This window comes from Convolutriloba macropyga, chromosome 7 (genome assembly GCF_964194025.1).
Source record: "Convolutriloba macropyga chromosome 7, txConMacr16.3, whole genome shotgun sequence".
In the NCBI taxonomy this organism is placed as follows: Eukaryota; Metazoa; Xenacoelomorpha; order Acoela; family Convolutidae; genus Convolutriloba; species Convolutriloba macropyga.
Window position 1 is genome coordinate 55543416 of NC_134474.1, and position 25518 is coordinate 55568933.

General features: G+C 35.2%; 1 pseudogene; it reads right to left on the reverse strand.

Annotated features, from left to right (window-relative positions):
- Window positions 1-19173, reverse strand: part of LOC142343077 (retinol dehydrogenase 12-like) — a 30755-nt pseudogene extending 11582 nt beyond the window's left edge.
- Window positions 19174-25518: the final 6345 nt, after the last annotated feature.

The following is a 25518-nucleotide window of genomic DNA, read 5'->3' on the forward strand; positions in this document are numbered from 1 at the left end:
GTTTTTTATAATTTAGTCACAATTCCGTAATAAAACGGTATCTTAACGAAGGTTTACTTTTTAAAAACAATTCTCTTTAAAATGCAGAGCATGCAAATATTATATAAACACACACACACACACACACATAAACACACACACACACACACACACACATATTTATATATATATATATATATATATATATATATATATATATATATATACATAAATTTCGTTTATATAAAATTTTCGATATTAAAAATTTGTTCTTTTTACGAAGAACCATTAGGAAGCTGTTGGTTAGAGTTGTCTCTTTTCGTCGGTTTATGGCAAAGTTTTATGGAATATAAGAAGATCGGATAGAAGATAAGAGTAACTAGGTTTATCAGTAAAGTATCATTAGTTTTGTAAGTCATTTACAATTGATGCACATATGTAAAACAAGTTTTTTGTGCAAGTCAATTAATCGATGTATCTGGATTGTCAAAAAGAGCTTGAATATGGAAAACTTAAGTGCATAGTACTTTTTCTTTCTCCGCAATAAATACTATTTTTCTCTGAAACGCACACAGATTTTTCGAAGTTGCGCGCAAAGATTAATTGTTTACAACAATAATAAGGAAATAATCTTTGTTAGCTGTGCTTTTTTAGAGACTGCTGCTATACAGATATGCAGAAAAATAATTAAAACTGTTTTGTTAGTTGGTGCTGATAAATATGAAATGTTCTGATGAAGTATATAAAATCCATCAAAATGGAACTGAAAAACACTGAAGCAAACATCTTGATAGTTTTTGAAAGAATTAGTTTTTTAGTGGTTGTGTAAAAATTTGAGCTGGATTTTGGCAAACAAATTTATTTAAAAATTTTTTCAAAAATTTTGTTCGACATGTTCATCTGAACATTTTTTACAGCCACAAAAGAGCAGTTTACAGGCAACAAAAGTGTAATGCAATGGTACAAAGTAAGGAAAACTCTGCTGCTTTCAACTGCCTGAAAGTTTATCGTCTCTTCAATAAAATATCCGGCACTAATTTACCTGCAAAGCGTTTTCTTGAACTTTTTCTGTGAGTTCTGCACTTCTGTTTTCACTAATTGGCTCACTTAATAAATTTATAAAGCATTTTGGCAATAAGATTTACAAACACAAATGTAGCGATATGTCTGAAATGTCGTGGTTACCAAAATTAAATTAGCTTTTTCACGTCAGTGATTAGGGCAAATATAATTTTTTGGGTAATTTTTCGTTCATACTTTCTCACTTCATTTTTGAAAAATTTTTCATAAAAAAGTTTCTCACTCCTCATTTCTGCAAAAAGAGCACTCAGAAATCCCGATACCGATATTTGTATTGATACCGATATAATAATACCGATACCAAGATTGTCAATGATAATGGCAACGCATCTTTTAAATGAAAGGGAATTTAGATGAAAAAGAGGAAACAGAAGAATCATGAACCAGATTTGCCAAAATTTGAATTTCTCAGTGTTCGGTTTGTTTTATTGACCCAAACCTTTCCTAACTTCGTTCTTGCTATTATCAGCATGATGTCAAAAACGCTTTATCAAGCTTCTGCATTATTGAAATCTTATAAAGATTTCAGTTGTTCACATTGCTTTCTCGGAAAACGGGAAGATTTGTTTCCTCTCATCCTCTTCAAATTAATTGTTAGGTTTACAAGGCTTACCTTCAAATGATTACCAGACAAAACATAATAATGATGATATGATAAAGACGTAGTAAAGTAATTTTGTAACACAAAATTAGAATTACTTTGCTTCTGTGACAAGATTTTGTAATTCTCTGTATCAAAATGGGCTTTTCCGAAGAGCTCATTTGTATTTATTTGTTTGCTGAAGTCACAGTTACTTCAGCCTAGTTTTTAAAATGTGTTTTTCTATAGCATGCAGAAACGTAGACGTCTGAATTTTAAAAACTATCTTTTATAAAGCAGCTTGAATACAGAATATCGAAAAATATCTCAATGATTGCTGCAGAAAACTGCTTATAAGTGCAAAGGAAGCTCAATTGCAAGAGTAAAACCTAAGATTACATTTAGTGGGATAAAAACTGTTGTATGTTTTTTCGTAAAAAATTGCGCCCAATAGTCTTACCTGCGTTGAGACGAAAATGAAAATAAAGATTTTTATCTGCAAAATAGTGTACTTGTTCTGTAGTATCTGAATTGCAATAAAACTTGAGATCCAAAGAAATAAATATATATCTCGATAGCATCGATATCCAGCGAAGAAAAACTTTTCAAATACCTATTCGGAACCAAACAGTCCATTTGTTTTTATCTTTAGAAATTAGGGTCATCTTGATTCTTCATAGTCAAGTTATCCGGGCCGAGGTTTCACCCCTAATCCACCCTTAATTAGCAGGGATTAGGGTGTAATGCGTATTCCACTCCTATTTATAGGGGAAAAGAGGGTAGGAGTGTAATTTTTAAAAATTACACTGTAATTACACTCTTTTTACACTCTTTGCAAAGAGTGTAATTTAGAGTGGACTGATAAAAATTACACTCTTACACGATTACCAATATAACCAAATTGACGCATTTGATCCTAGTGTCAGTTGGCGCAATGGTTAATGCAGACAATTAAAGTAACAAGTTTGACAGGGGGAAGATGGGGGATCAATCCTTATTACCTCCTTCCACCTTTATTTTTTAAAATTACACTCTTATAATTACACTCTTCCACCCTTAATTAAGCGGAGAAATAGGGGTGTAATTTTTTTTTATTTATACACTCTTTACACTCTTTTCCCCGTTATTTTTGGGGCAAATCCTCGGCCCGGGTAGCAATAATTGTTCATTGATGTCATAATCCTCAATGCGATGGATTATTTCCATTTTTCTGTAAAAAGATAGTTTTAATTAGAACGAATACCTGCCGCAAATGTTTTGCGTTTAAAATATACGATGTGAAATAAAGAATAGAGTGATTCAAAACATGTCACTGCAATTCTTATCGGTTACTGGTCAGTTCTACTGGAAGAATATATTTCAGTTTTCTAGCTTTCTAATTCTTCCATTTAAAATGAATTTGTATTAAAAAATAGGAACATAACCGAGATCTTCTCTTTGATTACAAACAAAATGAATGCAAAGCAATGAAAAACAGTCTTTAAAAAACGATACAAAACGCTGCATGTCTATGCGGAAACGCATCAAGCCAGCATTTGTTAGAATTTGTTTTCAATGATCATATAAAAATTTAATTTTGATATGAGATAACAAAACCATATTAATTAATCTAACGTTCCATTATTTCTAAACTACCCTTCCGGACAATTTAATTTATATATTTCACTAATTCTGTGAGTTCTGCACTTCTGTTTTCACTAATTGGCTCACTTAATAAATTTATAAAGCATTTTGGCAATAAAATATGCTTTCTTAAACAAAAATCTCCAAATACTCCACTCTACTCGCCATTTCCAAACACAAATGTAGGGATATGTCTAAAATGTCTTGGTTACTAAAATTAAATTAGCTTTTTCACGCCAGTGATTAGGGCAAATAAAATTTTTGGGTAATTTTTTGTTCATACATTCTCACTTCATTTTTGAAAATTTTTTCATAAAAAAGTTCCTCATTCCTCATTTTTGCAAAAAGAGCACTCAAAAATCCCGATACCGATATTTGTAATGATACCGATATAATAATACCGATACCAAGATTGTCAATGACAGTGGCAACGCATCTTTTAAATGAGATGGAGTTTAGATGAAAAAGAGGAAACAGAAGAATCATGAACTAAATTTGCCAAAATTTGAATTTTTTAGTGATCTGTTTGCTTTATTGACCCAAACCTTTCCGAATTTTGTTCTTGCTATTTTCAACATGATGTCAAAAAATGCTTTATCAAGCTTCTGAGTTGTTGAAATCTTATCAAGTTTTGAGTTGCTCACATTGCTTTCTCGGAAAACGGGAAGAGTTGTTTTCTCTCTTCAAATTAATTGTTAGGTTTGCAAGGCTTACCTTAAACTGATGACCAGACAAAACATAAAAATGGTGATATGATAAAGACGTAGTAAAGTTATTTTTTAACACAAAATTAGAATTACTTTGCTTCTGTGACAAGATTCTGTAATTCTCTGTATCAAAATGGGATTTTCCGACGAACTCATTTGTATTTATTTGTTTGCTGAATTATCATGCTCATATGTGGGAATTAATGTCACATTCTGGGATTTTTCTGAGTTGTTCAATAAGGTTTTTCCACATTTATGTAAAAATATGTAAAAATAGAAACTTGTTTTCTCCTTGACGAAGTAGAAGTATTTACTTATTGCTATAAGCTCTTTATTTGGCGTCGTTTATAAAGATGCTAATTAAATATGCAAGAACTAAGTCTATAAAGCTGCCATCGACTGCAATTTCTAACCCTCTATAATTTTTATTACCACACGCAAAAGTGAAAATAACTCCACTGATGAGACCATCTTGAGGCGCACATGAAGATGGTGTGCAAAACCGAAATACAAGGTCGCACAAAGGCTAAGTACGCAAAAGAGTGTGGAAAAACGTCACATAAGAGTTGAGCAGGATTAGGGCAAGGTGTAAAAAATAAATCAACGGGCAATTCTTGAAACATGGTCTGATCACAGGGAAAAGTATGTCAAGTTTTCTGAAAACAGGGAAAAGTCTGGAACATGGTCTGACCAGAGGTCGAATCCTGAAGGCTTGATCAGTTCTTTTATGTTGGAAACTCAGTCTCAGATTGACTGGTCGTTCATTCCAGGAACAAGAGGTTTAACAGGTTTACTTACGTTATGTTTGAAAATAATTGAGAAAAAATTGAGCAAAAAAATATTAAAACGAACATCGAACTGAAACGTTAAAAACGAAACTCATAGCTCAGTTCTTTTAGAGTGCATTTGATGTTGATAATTGCCTATTTTGTCAGTTTAACACTACTTTAACTCATTTTATTAATGCAATTTCCGTGATGGCTTTGAGTGAACATCGAGAAACTTAGAGGTTTCCTTTATTAAAGTTACATAAAAAAGAACGTACTTCACGAACTGCATTGTGTGTCGATAAGATGGAAACAAACTAAACTTGATTCCAAGACTAAAAAACTAATTCTTTCTGGGCGCTATCATTTTCCTATTGACCTATCAATCAGATGTTATAAGTTAAATTCTCCTGCCTATAAAATCTGATTTCCACATCCACTGGCCTTCAAATTATTAAATTGATTGTACAAAATCCACTTATGATTCTCAAGACAAGAAACAAAAAAGTCGCGCGAGGGGTTCGGAAGTAAAATCTTTTCGCATGCCAATCAAGTAAAACATTATTAGCTAATCTAAATTTTCTCTGTATATTTCAGAATAAATTAGAATTCTAAAAAAAGCTAAATTTTACATACTTCCAATTTTAATATAAAACACTTTACCTAGTCGAAATTTTGACCTTCGTTACCAACCCCGACAGCGTGGTTCAGACCAACAGTTGACCGAAACCTATTGGATTTGCAGAATGCTGTATACTGTGCTGGGTGGGTTATGCACTTTGTGGCGAAACGTCAAGCAGTAATTAAAGAGGACAAAATCAGAATCGGCAGTATCAACGAGGACCTTCAGGTAATAAACTTCTTTCTTAGAATAAAACGTCAAAAAATACTACATAAACTAAGGAGCCACATGAGCCCCAAGAAAAAACAAGTTACTCTCTTTAAATAATTTGGACATGTCATTGAAAAAACATTTCTCCAGAAGAGATATTGAGTAAAGCGGAAAAGTTAAAATATTTGTAAGTCAAGTCGTAGGTGAATCTATTGACATATTTCTAACAAATATAAGCGACTAAGCACGCTAATGTGACTTAGAAAACTTAAAACAGCTGGCAATTCCGAAAGGGATGGTGATAAAAATTCAATATAATTAAAACATATACAGATAGATCGAGACACGGATATCAGATTGACATCATCTAAAATATGAAGTGACCCTGGTAAACCTCAGTTAGGCGGTATGATGAAACATCTCAAAGCTGATGATGCCATCAGCTAATGCTTCTGGGATCACTTAATCGTGATGTTGAGTGAAACGGAAGCTGGCACGCACAAACTCTCTTGGCAGATATTTTGTCTAACGAAGAGTTCAGACTACCTGGAACAGATTTTTAACCTTACCAAGGTCTGAACAAATTTACATCCAAACATTCGTCTAGTGGACAGGTTATCAAGCTCAATTGTCAGTTGAAGTTAATACCAGGGTCACAGCTAATTTTCTGCACTGCCAGGAAAACACCTCTACCTGTTCAAGGCAAAGTCACGAAGAAACTAAAACAGATAGTCAGAGGGAGCAGTATGGAGCCTGTTCAAACAGAATCAACCAATGATGCGTCACTAGTTGTGTGGCAAAGAAACAGCAAGATGGACCGAGACTTTGCGTTGACTTAAAGTTGCATATCAATGTCAAGGTAAGGGATCAAGATTACTCAAAAGCGAGCGTAAAACAAATGTCAAAAATCGCAATGAAGTCTCCTACTGTGGACAAACTGACGTCTCAGACGCCTAAAATGAAATTGAAATTGGCGAACAAGCAAAGGACATATAGACAATCAACAACAGGGACAAAAGGATAACCATAAACAATTGATTAGTCTTGAGAAGGGTTGTTCTCTCCATTACATCCAAACTTAGATATTTGGTTTTAGCAGAATCACATTAGTGAAATCTGGGGAAGAGTGCAACCAAACTATCAGTCAGGTTGATGACATGGTAGGCTGTTTTTACTCAAAACGTTCATTATTTGGTTAATAAAAGTAAAAATTGTCTTTTGAAGAGGCCCGAGCCTAAAAACAACAGTACCCAAGTTGCCAGGAACCGACATCTTGGAACGGCTCTATATTGAATGGAATAGACTTCAGGGCCAAAACAAGATCTTAGTAATAATGACTCAAATTTAGAATTGATAAAAGGTTTCCCTGTGAAAAGTAGACAACTAGAAACAGTCAAAAAATAAATCATAAACAAATATGGAATACCTGAGATCTTAGTCTCTTGAAAGATTCCTCAATTCAATATAGGTGATCTTAAACAACGGCTTGAATCATTGGGATTTAAGAGAATGATATAGTCCTTCTATCATTCAGGAGCTAAAAGATTAGCTGAAGGGGTACCGTAATGCGGACATTTCGAGGGTGAAGTTCCACACTCAACGTCATTTCATTAGTTCCTGCTAAGTGCACTGATGGCTCGTCACAACACTTCAAAGACGACGTGCAATACTCCAGTTGAACTTCTATTAAAACGCAGAGTGAGGATAACAATAAAATTGAATTTGACTGGTGCGAACACCTTCTATTCAGGGCCAATGAAAAGACACGGAGTCAGTCCCTGTAATTTTAATAGTAAAGAAAAGCATGAGAACTTCCTTCGTACAACTTGAAACATCAAATCGAACAAAAGTAGTGAGCGGCAATGAAATTGCAAGACTGGATGAGGGCTACAGTGGATTTGAAAATATCACAAAGAGAACCACAAGCTAAGAACACAGACGTGGCAACCTGAAATCTGGAATGAAATTCTGCAGCATTACGTTAAATGCAGAGCAACCGCAGCCGGAATCATCAGACCTTTTGCGATTTCCGACAAATAGATAGAAAATGAACGATTAGATCGGGAGAGTTTGTTTCCGGAACTTTAAGTAAAAATGGAGGGCGGATGTGACAGTTTCGAATAAACATCCATAAGTTTGAATTTTTTTTAATCAGGTGTCAGAAAACAGGGACGAACTTACCTGACGAACTCTTTTGATGTGTCGATAAAAGATTAACACAACCTAAACTTGCCCCCAAATATATTTTTTTGGCGCTATCATTATTTTATTGATAAGATTAACACATAACACTTGATTAACACCTTTCAATCAGGTGTTATGAGTTAAATTCTCTCACTTATAAAATCTGGTTGCAAAATCCTTTGGCCTTCAAATAATTAAATCGATTGTACAAAGGCCACTTATAATTCTCTTGAAAAGAATCAAAATTAGCAAATCACGTTAGGTGTTAGTAACTAAAACAAAGAGTTCTTTAACGAATCTAAACTTTCTCGGTATAGTTTTACTTAGATAAGTACCATAAAAAGGAGCTAAACTTTGTGTATATTCAGTTCCCATTTTAGTTTTAATAACAAAAATGTCTTATGGTTTTGAGTTTCTCCTAGTTTTCCAACCTCCTATTCTCCAAAATTGCCTTTTTTTAAAAAATAACTTTTGTTGCTCAGTTTTTGCCTGCTGCTTTTTCTTACTTGCTTTTTCTACGTTATCAGCAGAATAAATTACTTTTAAAGAGTTCGTGGAATTTTGAGCGTTTTTCTTTTCAAAAGGCTGCAAAACGCCTGCACTTAATTATTATTAGACTTTTCCTTGATCACGATAAGGTTCATTTTTAAGTCAGAACGAGGATCTTTTTTGTTTGTGCCCCCCCAGCTTAACGGGTGTATATTTTTTTAGATAACGCTTTACCATGTAATGGCACGTGATCTGTAACTGGGGGTTGCTGCACCTTCAATTGTTACATTTCAAATTTTGTAAGGTTGATGCGCAATCTGCCAATGTCACCAAACTAAGGGCACGTGTAAAACAGTCACTGTAACATTTATAATCAAGAAAAGCTTGAACACTTCCTTCATGCAACTTGAAAACTCATATTGGACTGAACGAGTGAGAGGCAATCGAAGTGCAAGACTAGATGACGGCAAGGGTGAAACTACCCCAAGAGTTGAACAGATTATAACTCAAAAAGAACCACAAACTGAGAACACAGGTGTGGCAGCCTAAAATCAGGAATGAATTTCTGCAGCAGCGTTAAGTGAGAAGAAATCACAACCGGAATCATCGAAGTCTTTGTGACTATCGACAATAATCAGAAAACCATCAGACAGACCGTTGGAGATTATCTCCAGAACTTTAAATAAAAATGGAGGGCGGATGGGATAGCTCGTATGAATATCCATAAACATGGACTTTTTTGCTCAAGTTTCAGAAAACAAAGAAAAACTTAATTGACAAACTGTTTGATGTGTTAAGAAAAGATGGACACCAAACTGAAGTTGACTCCAAAAATAAAACTTTTTGGGCGCTATCTTTATCCTATTGACCTATCAGTCCGATGTTGTATTTTAAATCTCCCATTTTATAAAATCTGATTGCAACACCCATTGGCCTTCAACTTAATAACTCGGGAGTCTAAACGTGAGTATACGAATTGTCGATTGGATAGGCCTAGCCTATGACAAATAGTTCCCAAGTTGCCAGAAGCCAACATCTGCGAACGGCTCCTTTCTTAATGGAATTATGTTCAGGGCAAAGGCACAAACTTAGTGATTACTGACGCGAAGTCATTCTTGATGGAAGGTTTCATTGCGAGAAGTAGATCATTACAAACAGTCAAACATCTGCTCGATTGGGAATACCTAAGACCTTGGTCACTGATAAGAGTACTGAATTCGATAGTGGGGATCTTAAGCATTGGCGTGAATCTTGGGGATTTAAGAAAATGGAATGGCTCATCTTTCATCCAGAAGGTATTAGGTTAGCTGAAAGAGCTGTTAAGATGGTAAGGCTGGCAGTTCGAGCTTCAAATTCCAACCTCAACGTCATTCGGGGAACTCCCGCAAAGTGCAATTGTGACCTATTGCAACACTTGAAAGACGACGCACAAAACTCTAGTTGAATTTTTATTGAAACGCAGAGTGAAGATAACAAGAAAACTGGTTTTGACTTGTGCGAACCAATTCTTGACAGAGCTAATGAAAAGACGGAGACAGTCATTGTACTTTTCATAATCAGGAAAAGATTGAACACTTCCTACAAACAGCTTCAAAACTCATATCGAACTAAACTGGTGAGAAGCAGTCGAAGTGCAAGACTAGGTGAGGGCAAGGTTAAAACTACCCCAAAAGTTGAACAGATTATAACTCAAAAAGAACCACAAATTGAGAACACAGATGAGGTAGCCTAAAATCAAGAATAAATTTCAGCAGCAGTGTTAAGTGAGAATTAGCCACAACCGGAATCAGCAAAGTCTTCGTGATTCTCGACAATAATCAGAAAACCATCAGAGAGGCCGTTGGAGTTTGTTCCAGAACTCTAAATAAGAAGGGAGGGCGTATGTGATAGATTCCAAATGAACATCCGTAAACTTAGAACTTTCTTCGCTCAAGTTTCAGAAAACAAAGGAAGAACTTACCTGACGGAATTTTTGACGTGTCGATAAAAGATAGACACAAAGCTAAACTTGACTCAAAACATAATTCTACTTGGCCGCTATCATTATCTTATTGACATATCAGTCAGGTGTTATAAGTTAAATTCTACAACCTATAAAATCTGATTGCAACACCCATTGGCCTTCAAATTAATAACTCGATAGTCTAAACTTGAGTGTACGAATTGTCGATTGGATAGGCCTAGCCCATAACAAACAGTACCCAAGTTGTCAGAAACCAACATCTGGGAATGGCTCTAGATTGATTGGAATTATGTTCAGGGCCAAGGCATATTTTTAGTAACTTTTGACGTGATTTCAGGCCTGATTGAAGTTTTCCCTGTGAAAAATAGACCAACAGAAACAGTCAAAACAAATCATAATGAAATCTCACAATTGGGAATACCTAAGAATTAGTCACTGATAAGAGTACGAAATTCGATAGTGGGGATCTAAACATTGGCGTGAATCTTTGGGATTTAAGAAAATGGAATGGCCCTTCTATCAATCAAGAGTGTTTAGACTAGCAAAAAGAGCAACTAAGATAGTAACCAGGGCAATTAGAGGGTGAGGTTGCAACCTTAACGTCATTTGGATTATTCCTGCGAAGTGCACTGATGACCGATCAGAACACTTCAAAGACGACGCGCAAAAAAGCAGTTGAACTGTACTTAGAACTCAGAGTGAGGATAACAAAAAGCTGGTTTTTTGACTTGCGCGAACCCATTCTATTAAGGGCCAATGAAAAGATGGAGACAGTCTCTGTAATTTTAATACTCAAAAAAACGTTTGAACACTTCCTTCATGCAACTTGAAGACTCATATTGGACTAAACTAGTGAGCGGCAATTGAAGTGAATTACTAGATGATAACAAAGTGAAAATTAAGGCAACAGTGAATTAGCTTATATCTCAGGTACCATAAGTTAAGAACACAAATGTGGCACCCTGAAATTTGGAATAAATTTCCGCAGCAACGCTAAGTGCAGAGCGGCCACAAGCGGAATCATCACATCAGAGCCTTTGTGATTATCAACAAAAAATAGAAAACGAACGGGTAATTGGGGGAGTTTATTTCCAGAACTTTAAATGAAAAGGGAAGGCGGATGTGATAGTCTCGAAAGAACATCCATAATTTTAGAACTTTTCTTTGCTCAAGTTTCAGAAAACAAAAGAACGTCTTACTTGACGAAATTTTTGATGTGTCGGTTGAATATGGACACAAAACCATACTTGACTCCAAAGCATCATTCGATTGGGCTACTTTTATTTTCTTTTTGACGTATCAGTCAGATGTTATTAGTTAAATTCTCCAACTTATAAAATCTGATTGCAACATTCATTGGCCTTCAATTTAATAAATCGTTTGTGCAAACTTGAGTGTAAGAAGTGTCAATTGAATAGGCCTAGCCTATGACAAACAGTACCCATTTACCAAAAGCCATCATCGGGGAACAGATCTAGATTGAAGGGAATTGTAGTCATGGCGAAGACCTAATCTTAAAAATTTTTGACGCGATTTCAGGCTTGATAGAAGGCTTCACTGCAAAAAATAGGTCATTAGAAACAGTCAAAACATCACAGTCATATCTCTGCACAATTGGGAATACCTACGGCCTTAGTCGCTGATAAGAGTCCTGAATTTGATAGTGGTGATCTTAAACCGTGGCATGAATCATTGGGATTTAAGAAAATGGAACTGCACTTCTATCGTCCAGGAGTTATTAGACTCGCTGAAAGAGCAGTTAAGACAGTAATGCGGGCACTTCGAGCGTGAAGTTCCAAGCTCAACGTCATTTGAATAATTCCTGAGAAGTGAACTGATGACCCATCAGAACACTTCAAAGACGACGTGCAATACTCCAGTTGAACTTCTATTAAAACGCAGAGTGAGGATAACAATAAAATTGGTTTTGACTGGTGCGAACCCCTTCTATTCAGGGCCAATGAAAAGACACGGAGTAACTCCCTGTAATTTTAATAGTCAAGAAAAGCATGTGCATTTCCTTCGTACAACTTGAAACCTCAAATCGAACAAAAGTAGTGAGCGGCAATGAAATTGGAAGACTACATGAGGGCTACAGTGGATTTGAAAATATCGCAAAGAGAACCACAAGTTAACAACACAGACGTGGCACCCTGAAATCTGGAATGAAATTCTGCAGCATTACGTTAATTGCAGAGCAATCGCAGCCGGAATCATCAGACCCTTTGTGATTTCCGACAAATAGATAGAAAATGAACGATTAGATCGGGAGAGTTTGTTTCCGGAACTTTAAGTAAAAAGGGAGGGCGGATGTGACAGCTTCGAATAAACATCCATAAGTTTGAATTTTTTTTACTCAGGTGTCAGAAAACAGGGACGAACTTACCTGACGAACTCTTTTGTTGTGTCGATAAAAGATTGACACAACCTAAACTTGCCCCCAAATATATTTTTTTTGGCGCTATCATTATTTTATTGATAAGATTAACACATAAAACCTGATTAACACCTTTCAATCAGGTGTTATGAGTTAAATTCTGTCACTTATAAAATCTGGTTGCAAAATCCTTTGGCCTTCAACTAATTAATTCGATTGTACAAAGGCCACTTATATTTCTGTTGAAAAGAATCAAAATTAGCAAATCACATTAGGTGTTAGGAACTAAAGCAAAGAGTTCTTTAGCGAATCTAAACTTTCTCGGTATAGTTTTACTTAGATAAGTACCATAAAAAGGAGCTAAACTTTGTGTATATTCAGTTCCCATTTTATTTTTAATAATACAACTGTCTTATGGTTTTGAGTTTTTCCTAGTTTACCAACCTCCTAATCTCCAAAATTGCATTTCTTTTTCAAAAATAACTTTTGTTGCTCAACCTTTTGCCTACTGTTTTTTCTTACTTGCTTTTTCTACTTTATCAGCAGAATAAATTATTTTTAATGAGTTCGTGGAATTTTGAGCGTTTTTCTTTTCAAAAGGCTGCAAAACGCCTGCACTTAATTATTATTAGACTTTTCCTTGATCACGACAAGGCTCATTTTTAAGTCAGAACAGGGATCTTTTTTGTTTGTGCCCCCCCCTCCAGCTTAACGGGTGCATATTTTTTTAGATAACGCTTTACCATGTAATGGCACGTGATCTGTAACTGGGGGTTGCACCTTCAATTGTTACATTTCAAAGTTTGTAAGATTGATGCGCAATCTGCCAATGTCACCGAACTAAGGGCACGTGTAACAGTAGATATTTTTAAAACAAAAGAAGAAGCAGCCGAATGGCAGAGAGACACTAGTCGACAACCACACCCCCCCCCCCCCAACGTTCCCCGTAAGGCACCGTCATTGTGTTTTCAGTCTATACGTTGTTAAGATAGGGACGCTCTGGGAATTTTATTATTTACATAGCCCTTTTTTGTCGATCCGGGTCTTCTTACAGACAACTATGGTCCCTGGCGGTATTTCGGTAAGACAATATCTCGAATTTGGGACTAATCCGAAAAGAAACATTTTGTCACAAGCATATCTTGGCTAGATTCAGGTCCTCTAGTTGGGAAAACTTGAAAAGCAGAAATTTATGAAAAGGGAAAAGCGCAAATTTAGGAGCTCAATAAAAATCTAGTACTTACCTTTTTCTTTATCGCAGCAAATTGCTTCACCTTCTCAAGTCTATCCCTAAATTTTCCACAGCAAGTGGGCAATCGAACAAAACTGAGACTCTGAAATGTTCGCGAGACTTTTATTCTAATGACATTTAAAACAAAAGTGGCTTCCCATTAAAACTGAATGTTCCAATATTTGCAGAGCGAAATATGCTGCTAAATGAAAGCAGTATATTTCTTTGTTCGACCGCTTATTCTCTGATGAAGGAAGAATTTTTTTCGGTGTTCCTTCGGGGCACAAACTGGATTTAATTGAAAGGGATGAGAGGAAATTTTTGATCCAAACTAATTCCTCAATTCTAGGACTATCAATAGTGTTTTGTATGGAACGGCTAATAATACTCAACTTTGCTTTCTGGCATTAGTTGCTTAAAAGTGGAGTTTATATTGATTTATGTAGCAGAAAAAGGACTTGTAATGTCATATTTATACTGCATATAGTCTGGTGTGACGACAGAGAAAGATTCAAACCTAAGGAAAAGAATTACTTGACCTTTACGACTATCGTGATTCTTCCAAGCAAAAAATTTGTATCACTGTTCAATTAATTGGGTTCAGAAGAAAATATATTGAACCTAACATTATTTCAAATCTGCAAAATATTCACTTTTTTCAAGTTTTTGAGCTTATGAACATTCAAATATATTCTATTTGCGTAGAAAAAGTGCGGGGTCGAGGCAGTATTAAAAAATTGAAAGAAAACGATTATTAGAAGCGTTCCAGAATAAGAAAACGTTGCACTTCAATTATCATGTATTTGTACTTCAGAGGAACAATATATATATATTATATATATATATATATATATATATATATATATATATATATATATATATATAAATATATATATATATATATATATATATATATATATATATATATAAACGAATCTTGCATATTTTAAGCAACCGATTCCAGCAACAAACTTTTGATTGGTGATCTTCAAGTTCAAGCAACTGAATTTTAAGAAACTAGGAAAAAAATGCAAGAACTAGATACAGGCAAAAAAATGCTAGTAAGAATAGCAATCGTAACAACTGCTAGTTCAAAAAAGATTATGAAGTTGCCTGATAAACGAATCAATAGCATTGTTTTGGTACAAAATCTATATTGTGGAGGGACTTTTTTGCTGGTCATAAGATTTAAAAGTCTAGTTTCAAAATTGGGCCACACAAAGCTGGCTGAAGCCAAGCTTGGTATAATTTATTTTTCGTGTAATATAAATACAGAACTGTTGCATCTGAGTAACAATTCGCTCAGTCAGTATCACAAACTTACATTGAAATGGCTTTTGATTTGCAATGTTTATTTACAAGTCACTTTGTGTCCTAAAACTCCATTTTTATAAGTTTGCTAGGAGTGGACTATTACTTATGGTAATAAAATTCTCCTGCTTTCAAAAAAATGTGCGAGCAATAAATAAAATTCTATAATACCACATTTTGCTCAAAAGAGCCTGAAACGGGCACCTTAAACGGTGCTCCATCAAGGAACGCAGTTGTAAAGTAAAATTGTTTTTTTTAATGGATAAATGATATCATTACATTAACAAATTAGAAAATCATCAATGTTTAATCCGCAGATAACCGTAATATTTGAAAAATCTCATTATTTTTTAAATTAATACTGGGAAGTTCAAGTTAACAATTTACTGAAAAAGAAAGCGCAGAAGAGATTGAAAATCAATACTGACGCGATCATAGCCGTTATTTAATTGGTCGTCTGGCGGCTCAAAATTGGAATGTTTTGGATTAAATGTAGAAGGGGAAGAAATGAAGGGAAGAAATAAGATGAAATGCGATGTTTTTACTGATCTGGGCATCTCTTTTTTGTATTAAGGAATCCACTTAGATTCATCTAGCAGTGTGTAGAGTTAGTAAGAAATTAACCCTTTTCATTCTCCAAGTGCTACAGTTAGATCTGTATAAATTGGATTGAAAATAAGATCTCGGAGATTTTGTTTAATGTTGATATTTTTTCAACATCAGTCGAACTTAACCTTCTTTGATTGTTATCTGACACAATTCTACTTTGATTTACTAAAAACGTGTGCAAAGTTGATTTTCAAGAAACAGATGGAAGCAATACCAAGACACAGACATTGGTTTTCCCTTCACAATAAATTTCTAGGTTTTGTAAATGACCTGATTAGTCAATAGCTAGAAAACTTAGCTATTTGCATTCAACATGCAAATTACAGCTTAAATTTTTGTCAACTATTCGTAGTGCATTTTCATTGCGAAACATTGCTGTGTTAATTCATAATGTGTTGTTGGTTTTTTAAACCAAATTTTACGGTCAAGGCAAGCTCAATGCAATGCTGCAGCGCTTCAACAGTTTGAATTTTACCAATTTGTCTTCATTTTGATCTTTATTGTTTTCCTTTTGCTTTCCGATGATGCAGATGAGACAATAATTGTCTTGTCATATATCGCGCTGAATGTGAGTTGACCTTGTTTGAGTTGAGGTGCCAAGAGAGTTCCAAATCAAGGAATCGTTAAACTCTTCAATTCTGGACTTTTTTTGCTTATATTGCTTGGCGTATTGAAATCAAATTTTGCATGTCGAATTACTTGGCTGATTTTGCGGCGCGAAAGCACGTAATATTTTGCTTCGGAACTTAATTCCGTTTCAATGCAAATTTTGGCTGAATTTTGCGGGGCGGAATCAAGCACCAAGCATTTTTTTTGTGAATTGCTTGGCAATTAACGATCAGTTAACTGATTTGAATCTAGGTAGAGTTTCGCCTTGCAAATTTGAGAATTTAGATCAGCTTAAATTTGGTTTTAAATTGAGAGAAGTGAAACTAGATTAAATTAGAAGAAAATGAATTAAAAAAAGTTCTTGTCAAATATCAAAACAAAATGGAAAAAAATTACAAGATGACGAACAGATTAAAATTTGACTTCTACCACAGACAATGATGCAACATAAAGAATACCAAATTTGTTCAACTAAGCGAAGTACACAAATGCACTAAAATAAAGGTTAACTGAAGGGCAAAACAATAAACCAAAATGAATAGTTTTGCTTGGGTATGACATTCCCCCTCGACTAACATAAACAAATGCACAATTTGTTTATAACAAATATATCAGAAGATTAGTAAACATGCACTCGTTATTAGATTCTAATTTGTTTGTAAAATTTTAGAAATATAGGAGTTTGATTTTGAGTTTCTTTATAGACTTTTCAATTTTGAGGCCTTTTCTGCGTCACTAACACTCATTTTTATTACTTCTTAGTTTGGTGATATGTAATAAGCAACTGGGTAGAGTTGTGTTGGGGAGCAGATGTCAATTTTCAGTTCTGTATACGGCGTAGTTGGGTTTCGCTCCTCCGTTGACTGTATAATCTCAACCATTTTTTGGTTTTCTGTTGATGTTTAATTGCATGCCACCGTTTTTGTCTTGGAGGCGGTCTCGATGAAGTTGAAGGCGTAGTTTTTAGGGGATATGCTTGCGTGAAATTGGTCGATTCATGTAATTTTGTAATGAAGGGTGATTATTTTAGTCCTTTTAGTTGGCTGCTTTTGTGTAATGTTTGGTTGTTTTCGTTTGGGTTTTGTTGGAAGTGTTGGCAGTGTTTGCGGAGCCTTATCGGCTGTATCTCCAGTTGCTGAATTCTGCGGCGCAAAATTAGGTTGGGGTGGCATAGTGAGCATTCGCAGATTCAATGCACGCAATACACTAAAATGAAATGATGACGCGCAGCTTGTGTCGTTTTTTGTTTTCGTATTTTATCTTCACTCCATTTTCGAGTTTCTTCAATGCAACCTTAGCGTGTCTATCGACCTTTTCCGCTGTTGTCTTTGCAGTTAGGGAAGGGGGTTAGTTTTGCTTATTCTGCTAGGAATGTATTTTTTCTTCTTTTGTTCCAAATTTTGCAATGTCGGAATTGCGAATGGTGACCTCTTTTCTCCCTGGCTTTTTTATAAATGAGTTGCATTCTTTCCATTTGATCATTGTTGAACCAGGTGCTGACACGTCAGAGAGCCCATTGAGACCTTTTCTCGGTCTTTTGTTGTGAGGTCTCTCCTTTGCCAGGTTCAGTGCTAAAGACTCTTCACTCTTTGCAATCGCCAAGCCGAGGAGAAGATTTTTATGACACTTGTTTCGTCTTGCGGATCGTCCTCCTTTCGTTTGTTGGCCTTCTGTGTTTCTTTTACCCAATTCCCTACTTCGCTCCTTTTGGTTTTCTCCTATTTACCTTGTGGCATGAGTTTCTCCCACGATACTGTTTCGAGATCTAATTATTTATCCAAAATAAATTTATAGCTTAATTTTTTCGGATCTGGTTCAGTGCTTATGTTACTTAGAAGTGTGTTAGTCTTTCCGTCAAATTGATCTTCAAATGGGTTATCTTAATGCTTTTTTGACGTCACATTCTTATTTGGCAAATTATTAAAAAATGGATGTTTTCAATTTAAGCTTTTATTGTACTGCTTCGTTAATACAAGGGTAGTTGGGTTTCTCTCCTCCGTTGACTGTATAATCTCAACCATTTGTTGGTTTTCTGTTGTTGTTTAATTGCATGCCAAAGTTCGCTACTTCGCTCCTTTTGGTTTTCTCCTATTTACCTTGTGGCATGAGTTTCTCCCACGATACTGTTACGAGATCTAATTATTTATCCAAATTAAGTTTATAGCTTAATTTTTTCGGATCTGCTTCAGTGCTTATGTTACTTAGAAGTGTGTTAGTCGGTCCGTCAAATTGATCTTCAAATGGGTTATCTTAATGCTTTTTTGACGTCACCTTCTTATTTGGCAAATTATTGAAAAATGGATGTTTTCGAATTAAGTTTTTATTGTACTGCTTCGTTAAAACAAGACAAGCGGCCTTTGACAGTTTCTATTAGACGCTCCATAATCCAATCATTCTGTGATTGTGAACTGTTGTTTCTATTAGCTCAATATTATTTCTCATACAGAATGTCTTTATATGCTGACCGAATTGACATCTTGCTTGATCTTATCTTATTGAGCATAGAACGCAATGCGAAAAATAGTTTTGTAGAAACTGATGTACATTATTTGCGTTGGTTTTATTAAATACGTCTGCCGTAGTACATTTAGAGAATCGATCAATACATGCAAGAAAAATAACTTATTGAATCTTTTCATTTTATATTGGTCCCTCAAAATCTATTTGGGTTTCTTCATAAGAAACTTTAATTAAATTTAAATGTGCCTATTTTAATGAAGGTATGATCGTTTATATATTTGTATCTATTTTCGTGCAGAAGATACAATTTGCTGTCTTACTGACAATATCAGGCGCATGTACGGACACCAAGTATGCCCTATGCACTGCCATGTCTACCATACTCCAGCTTCCAAGATGTTTGCCGTGGATTGCTTCCACATAAGCTTCTTCAGGTTGAATTCGGTATTGCCATTCGATCGTCTACGCAAACACATCTTGTTTTTACATGTAAGTCCCTCCTGAAAATACGTATGCTGAGCAATATCTAATTGCATTTTTCTTTATTTTGGGAGAGATTGCAGTCCCTGATCTCTTTCAAAACCGCATCTACAGAAGTGAGTCTAGCCAGGAGTGTTTTCGTAAAAGTCTTGGAGAGCGCGAAGTTATATGCGTCAGCATATAGATCAAGGATCGTTTGTACTGCTATTCTTAGCGTCCGGTTTTTTTTCGGAATTGCCTTTCAGAGGACCCGTTTTGTCCACTTTGCAGGGCGTACTAGATTTGACTGCGTTTTGGGTTTCATCGACAGGGTAAGACATTGATAAGACAGATATGATGAGATTTGCAGTTTGAGATAATTTTGGAGAAATTGTGTTCAACTGATTTCGGAGAGCAATTTTGGCAAAGGGCGGTTTGTTATTTCGTGTCTGCTGTCTTTTTTTGGGTATGTATAGATTTTAATATATTTTCAGTAGAGTTACTAGCATGGGTGGGAAGTATTATTTACTATATCAATTCGCGCTGTGACTTCCACATTATTTTCGTCATTATTGAGTTATATAGAGTTGCCTCATTTTTGTGTTTAATTTGCGGTGCGAAGTCAGAATAATTTTTTTCGTTAATTAGAAAGCGCTTCGCGCCGCATTTCACCGCATCTAAATTATATGCTATAAATTTTTCTTAATAGGTTAAAATTTTGGCAGCGTTTTGTTGAGACTCTCTATAAATGTAATCCACTAATCTCTATGTTGAACGCGGAGGATGGTATAATGTGAATAAAATAGTAACAGTCTATCAATCCAATGTGTCAATCTCCTATTATAAGACTAAATGGGTCTATGTTTATGCATAAATGATAATAATGTTCCGTGATCCGTGGTGATTCTAGTTTCTTAATATTTAAGCCTTCATCTATTTTATTAAGGAATCGCGTCGTGAATCGTACAGTTTGCCAACCTTCGTGAGTTAGCGGCTCTAATGCCCTTCCTAGTCCTTGGCGTGATGCGTCCAATTTGACACGGGTTTCTAAATCGAGATTGAAATGTTGGTTTTAGGTGGCGATTGCGATCCTAAATTTTTTTCTCTGAGGTGTTCGTCCTTGTTTTTGGTCCATCGAAAGTTTACGATCCCACAAATGAACGTAATTTTCTGTGTTTTCCAGGTGATTTCAATAATTGAATTGCTTCTACTTAAGAGTGATATGATGTGTCATACCCATTGATGGTTTTTGTGGCCCAATCACTTTGTTTTCTTGTTTAGCAAAATGAAACGTTCCCAATTTGATTCAAAGATTTTCCTCATCAAATTTTTTTAGTGCACTTTTTGACTAAGATCCTATGTTCGTCGTATTTTCGTTTGCTAACTAAGAGAATGTCATCGAGAAAACAGAACTTATTGTCTAGTCCTAAAAGGTTAACAGTTTCCTGTACGTTTAAATAGTCCTATTGAATTAGTTCTATTCGTTTAATAGTTTTTTAAGTTCAGTTTTGACTTTTGGCTGAAGATAAATTGGTTCTTTCTGTCCTTTTTGATGGTGCGCTCTATAGTTTTTGTGAATTTGATTTTACAAGATAATTTTTAGATTTTCCATTGCGGTCTGTTAGTCCTCGAAACTCTTTAGCTATATCCTTTTTAGTTGGACATTGATTGCTAACGCATGTAACTTTATAATGTGGCAGTGGATGTTGTGTGAGGCAAATTCAAGGTTTATCAAAAAGATCTCTTCGATTATCGGAAGTTGACCATCTGCTACTACAACGAACTTTGCTATTTCGATAATCCGATCATTACATTTGACCGGACTTTTCAAGCATCCAAGTGTATCAACAATTAGGTTTGAAAGTTCTTAACTCGTTAATCTTATTCTCGAACCATTTTGCATATATAAAATCGTACATGAATTTTGCCGCCAATGTCAAAATTAAGATCGAACAAAATATACCCGAAATCTAAAAGAAGCGAGCAATCATAGTTGCCGACGGTCAAAATCAGATCCAGGAGTGTAATTACATTTGTGAGTTCATAAAAAAAATTGCAACAATTATTTTCAGATGAGTTGTAGTCAGATGTATACATATCATTGTAGTTTACGATGTTGTTTATTGTGTTTTTTGTTTTTTTTTGCAGATTCACAGTTTGGTGGCTTTGTTTGGAAGTTAATTTGTTATCGCTTCGCGTGTGTTTTTGGTTTTTTATTGCATTTACGTTCTACAAATTGTTTGCTGCGATTCGTTGTTGATTTTTTTGACCCATCCCTATGATGATTGTGATACTCAGAGCTCTCTGGGCTGCCCCTGTATCTCTTAGTAGTTCGCGTTGTGTGTTAGTTTGAGACATATTGGTCAAAAAACGTCTCTGATTGCCTAATTTTTACAATGAGGATCAAAATTGCACCCTCCTTCTGTTTTCTTGAGAACAAAATATGTTTGTCAAAATGGATATTTCGATGACAAATGAAGGTGCTTTCAAGCAGTTCCCATAGTCGTCGAGTTGTGGGGCCATAAATTTCCTCTTGTGGAAATCTGTGGGGCAATATGTGTCTCCCTCTGTTCCTATACATAAGTATAGTGGAACATGTTTTTGGTCGCATAATGTCCACGGTGTTTTTCCTCAATGAATTCCAGCCTCAATCACTTTTTGACATTTCTTCTCCCACTGAGATCTCAATTGACTTTTTTGTGATTAATAGTTTCGTTGAGATTAATCCGAAGGGTCCTCTATTGGCTCGTCGTATTTGGATTCCGTTGTTAGAGTTACTTATTTGGGTTTATCGCCAAGAAGAGTGTGTATTACAATGTTTTCACGTGCCGGGATTGCTAATTTGTAATGAATCTACCACATTTTCCATGGAGTGGGGATTCCGAAGTAGGTCTTAGCCAAAAAAGATCCATTGTGAGTAGCACTGACTCTCTGTGTGCTGACTGCGCCATGTCGTCACCGGCAAGGTATTGACCATAAAAGCTGAATTCGCTGAGCGACTTCCGTTGACTTGCGTATTGACTTCAGCTGGCAGATTTCGCGGCGCGAAAGCACATAATTTTTGCTTCGGAACCTAATTCTTTTTCAATAAAATTTTCGGCTTACTTTGCGGGTTGCAGTGCAAAGTTTTTTTTGTGAATTGCTTAGCAATTTACGATCATTTACCTGATTTGAATCTAAATGAGCTTTGCCTTGCAAACATGATAAGAAATTAGACCAAGTGATATTTGAGATTAAATTTAGAGAAGTGAAATTAGATTAAATGAGAAAGGAATTGAACTGAAAACAGTTATTAGAGGAAGTTCAATTAAAGGAAGTTCAATTAAACTGTTCAATTAAAGGAAGTACACAAATGAACTAAATAAAAGTTTAATAAACTAAATTGAATAATATGGCCTTGGTATGACAATGCTTTCTGTTCCCAATGACCTCGTGAAATAAAAAAAGCATAAATTTTGCCGATGAATTTTTTACTGCCAAAAACCTGAGAGTTACTCTTTCCCAAAAACTTCTGACAAGAAGTCTTAAACAAAAAAGAGCATCAAAAAGTCTAGAATATATATTTTTCATTGCATAAAATGGAGACATACCTCCGTGATTAAGAAACAATGATTTCCTTCTGAAACGGATTTTTTAAAACAAAGGGGGTGACATCACCCCCTTCCCCAGACAAAGAGAAAGCTGACGCATGAGAAACTTATCTCAGCGCTAGCAAGAAAGACAGCACAAGTCATCAAAGGGTTCATCAAGAAAAGCCCCCCGAGACAAATAACAGTGCTCAATCTACAAGCAGAAAGAGAAATCAGACGCATGAGAAACCTACCTCAGCGCTAGCAAGAAAGGCAGCAAAAGTCATCAAAGAATTTATCAAGAAAAGCCCCCCGAGACGATTAACAGTGCTCAATCTACAAGCAGAAAGAGAAATCAGACGCATGAGAAACCTACCTCAGCGCTAGCAAGAAAGGCATCAAAAGTCATCAATCAGCATCAAGAAAAGACCCCCCAAGACGATTTTTTTGGTCTCAGACGTCACCAAAGACGAGGAGACTTTTTTCAAGGGTTTCAGACGTCACCCGATCAAGAATGCTTGACTCTTTTTTCGATTGCCGACGTCACCAAGGGATGATTGCCCGGTGTTCCAGACGTCACATCAGAAGTCCCTTTCCCAGTTAGACGTATCCAAAAAAAATTGAATTTTTTTGCGACAAAAAATCTCAAAAACAAGAAAATTTTCCCCCAACGAGCTTTTGTGGATAGTTTATGAAAGAAATCGCTGGGAAAAAATGCAAGTCAGCATTTAGCAACAAAAAACACACAGATTGTACGAAAAAAAGATATAGCGTTTTTTGACTCAGAAAAAATTAAAAACATTCTTCTGATTTTGTCAGAAGAAATCTACATGAAATTAAAATTACAAGTTTAATAGAGCACTTCAGTTGGACCTTAAATTGACTTTTTAAAGTTGAATTTTTCATGTAAAATGTTTGCTGAAGAAACGAAAAAGTGCTTTTTTGTGCGTCAAAAATCAAAAAACGTTATATTAAACTTTTAATAAAAACTTTTTATTATATCCAAAAAAACCCATTAATTGGCCTCCTTGGTTTGTTAGAAAACAAGCTTCACAGTCAGTTTATCGGCTTTGCATTTTACAAAAGAGGCAACTCAATTTTGACAAGAATTGCTTCTTTGACTCGAAAAAATCAAAAAAGTTTCCGTGACGTTATGATATAAACAATTAATTGATCCAAGAAAAGCTATCGATTGGGACCCCTAAGTTTAATATAATACAAGTTTTAAATTTAGTTTTTGGATTTTGCATTTTAGCAAAGAAGCAACTAGAATTTGACAAAGTTGCATCTTTGACTTTAAAAATTCAGAAAACGTTTTCTTAACGTTATGATGTAAACAAAGAGTAGATCCAAGAAAACCTACTGATTGCGCCCCTCAGTTGGCTATCATACAAGTTTTAAATTTAATTTGTGGATTTTGCATTTTAACGAAGAGGCAACTAGAATTTGGCTAAACTGCATCTTTGACTTTAAAAATTGAAAAAACGTTTTCTTGACGGTTTAATATAAACAATTAGTAGATCCAAGAAAACCTACTGATTTGGCCCCTCAGTTTGCTATAATACTTGTTTTAAAGATAGTTTATGAATTTTCCACTTTAACAGAGAGACAACTAGAATTTGCCAAATATGCACCTTTGACTTTAAAAATTCAAAAAACGTTTTCCTGACGTTTTGATAAAAACAATCAGTAGATCCAAGAAAACCTGTTCATTGAGGTCCCTCAGTTTGTTAAAAAACATGCTTTAAAACAAGTTTATCGATTTTGCATCTTAGTAAAGAAGCAGCCTAAATTTAGCAAAAATGCATCTTTGACTTAAAAAAATCAAAAAACGTTTTCTTGACGTTTTGATATAAACAATTAGTAGACCCAAGAAAATCTATTCATTGAGCCCCCTCTGTTTGTTATAAAACACGTTTTAAAAATATTTCATCGAGTTTGTTTTTCATAAAGAAGCAACCTAAAATTAGCAAAATTGCTTCTTAGACTCAAAAATTTAAAAACGTTTTCGCAACGTTTTGGTTAAAACTTTTATTAGATCCAAGAAAAGCTATTGATCGCAGCCCTTTAGCTTTCTGTTCCCAATGACCTCGTGAAATAAAAAAAGCATAAATTTTGCCGATGAATTTTTTACTGCCAAAAACCTGAGAGTTACTCTTTCCCAAAAACTTCTGACAAGAAGTCTTAAACAAAAAAGAGCATCAAAAAGTCTAGAATATATATTTTTCATTGCAAAAAATGGAGACATACCTCCGTGATTAAGAAACAAAGATTTCCTTCTGAAACGAATTTTTTAAAACAAAGGGGGTGACATCACCCCCTTCCCCAGACAAAGAGAAAGCTGACGCATGAGAAACCTATCTCAGCGCTAGCAAGAAAGACAGCACAAGTCATCAAAGAGTTCATCAAGAAAAGCCCCCCGAGACAAATAACAGTGCTCAATCTACAAGCAGAAAGAGAAATCAGACGCATGAGAAACCTACCTCAGCGCTAGCAAGAAAGGCAGCAAAAGTCATCAAAGAATTTATCAAGAAAAGCCCCCTGAGACGATTAACAGTGCTCAATCTACAAGCAGAAAGAGAAATCAGACGCATGAGAAACCTACCTCAGCGCTAGCAAGAAAGGCATCAAAAGTCATCAATCAGCATCAAGAAAAGACCCCCCAAGACTATTTTTTTGGTCTCAGACG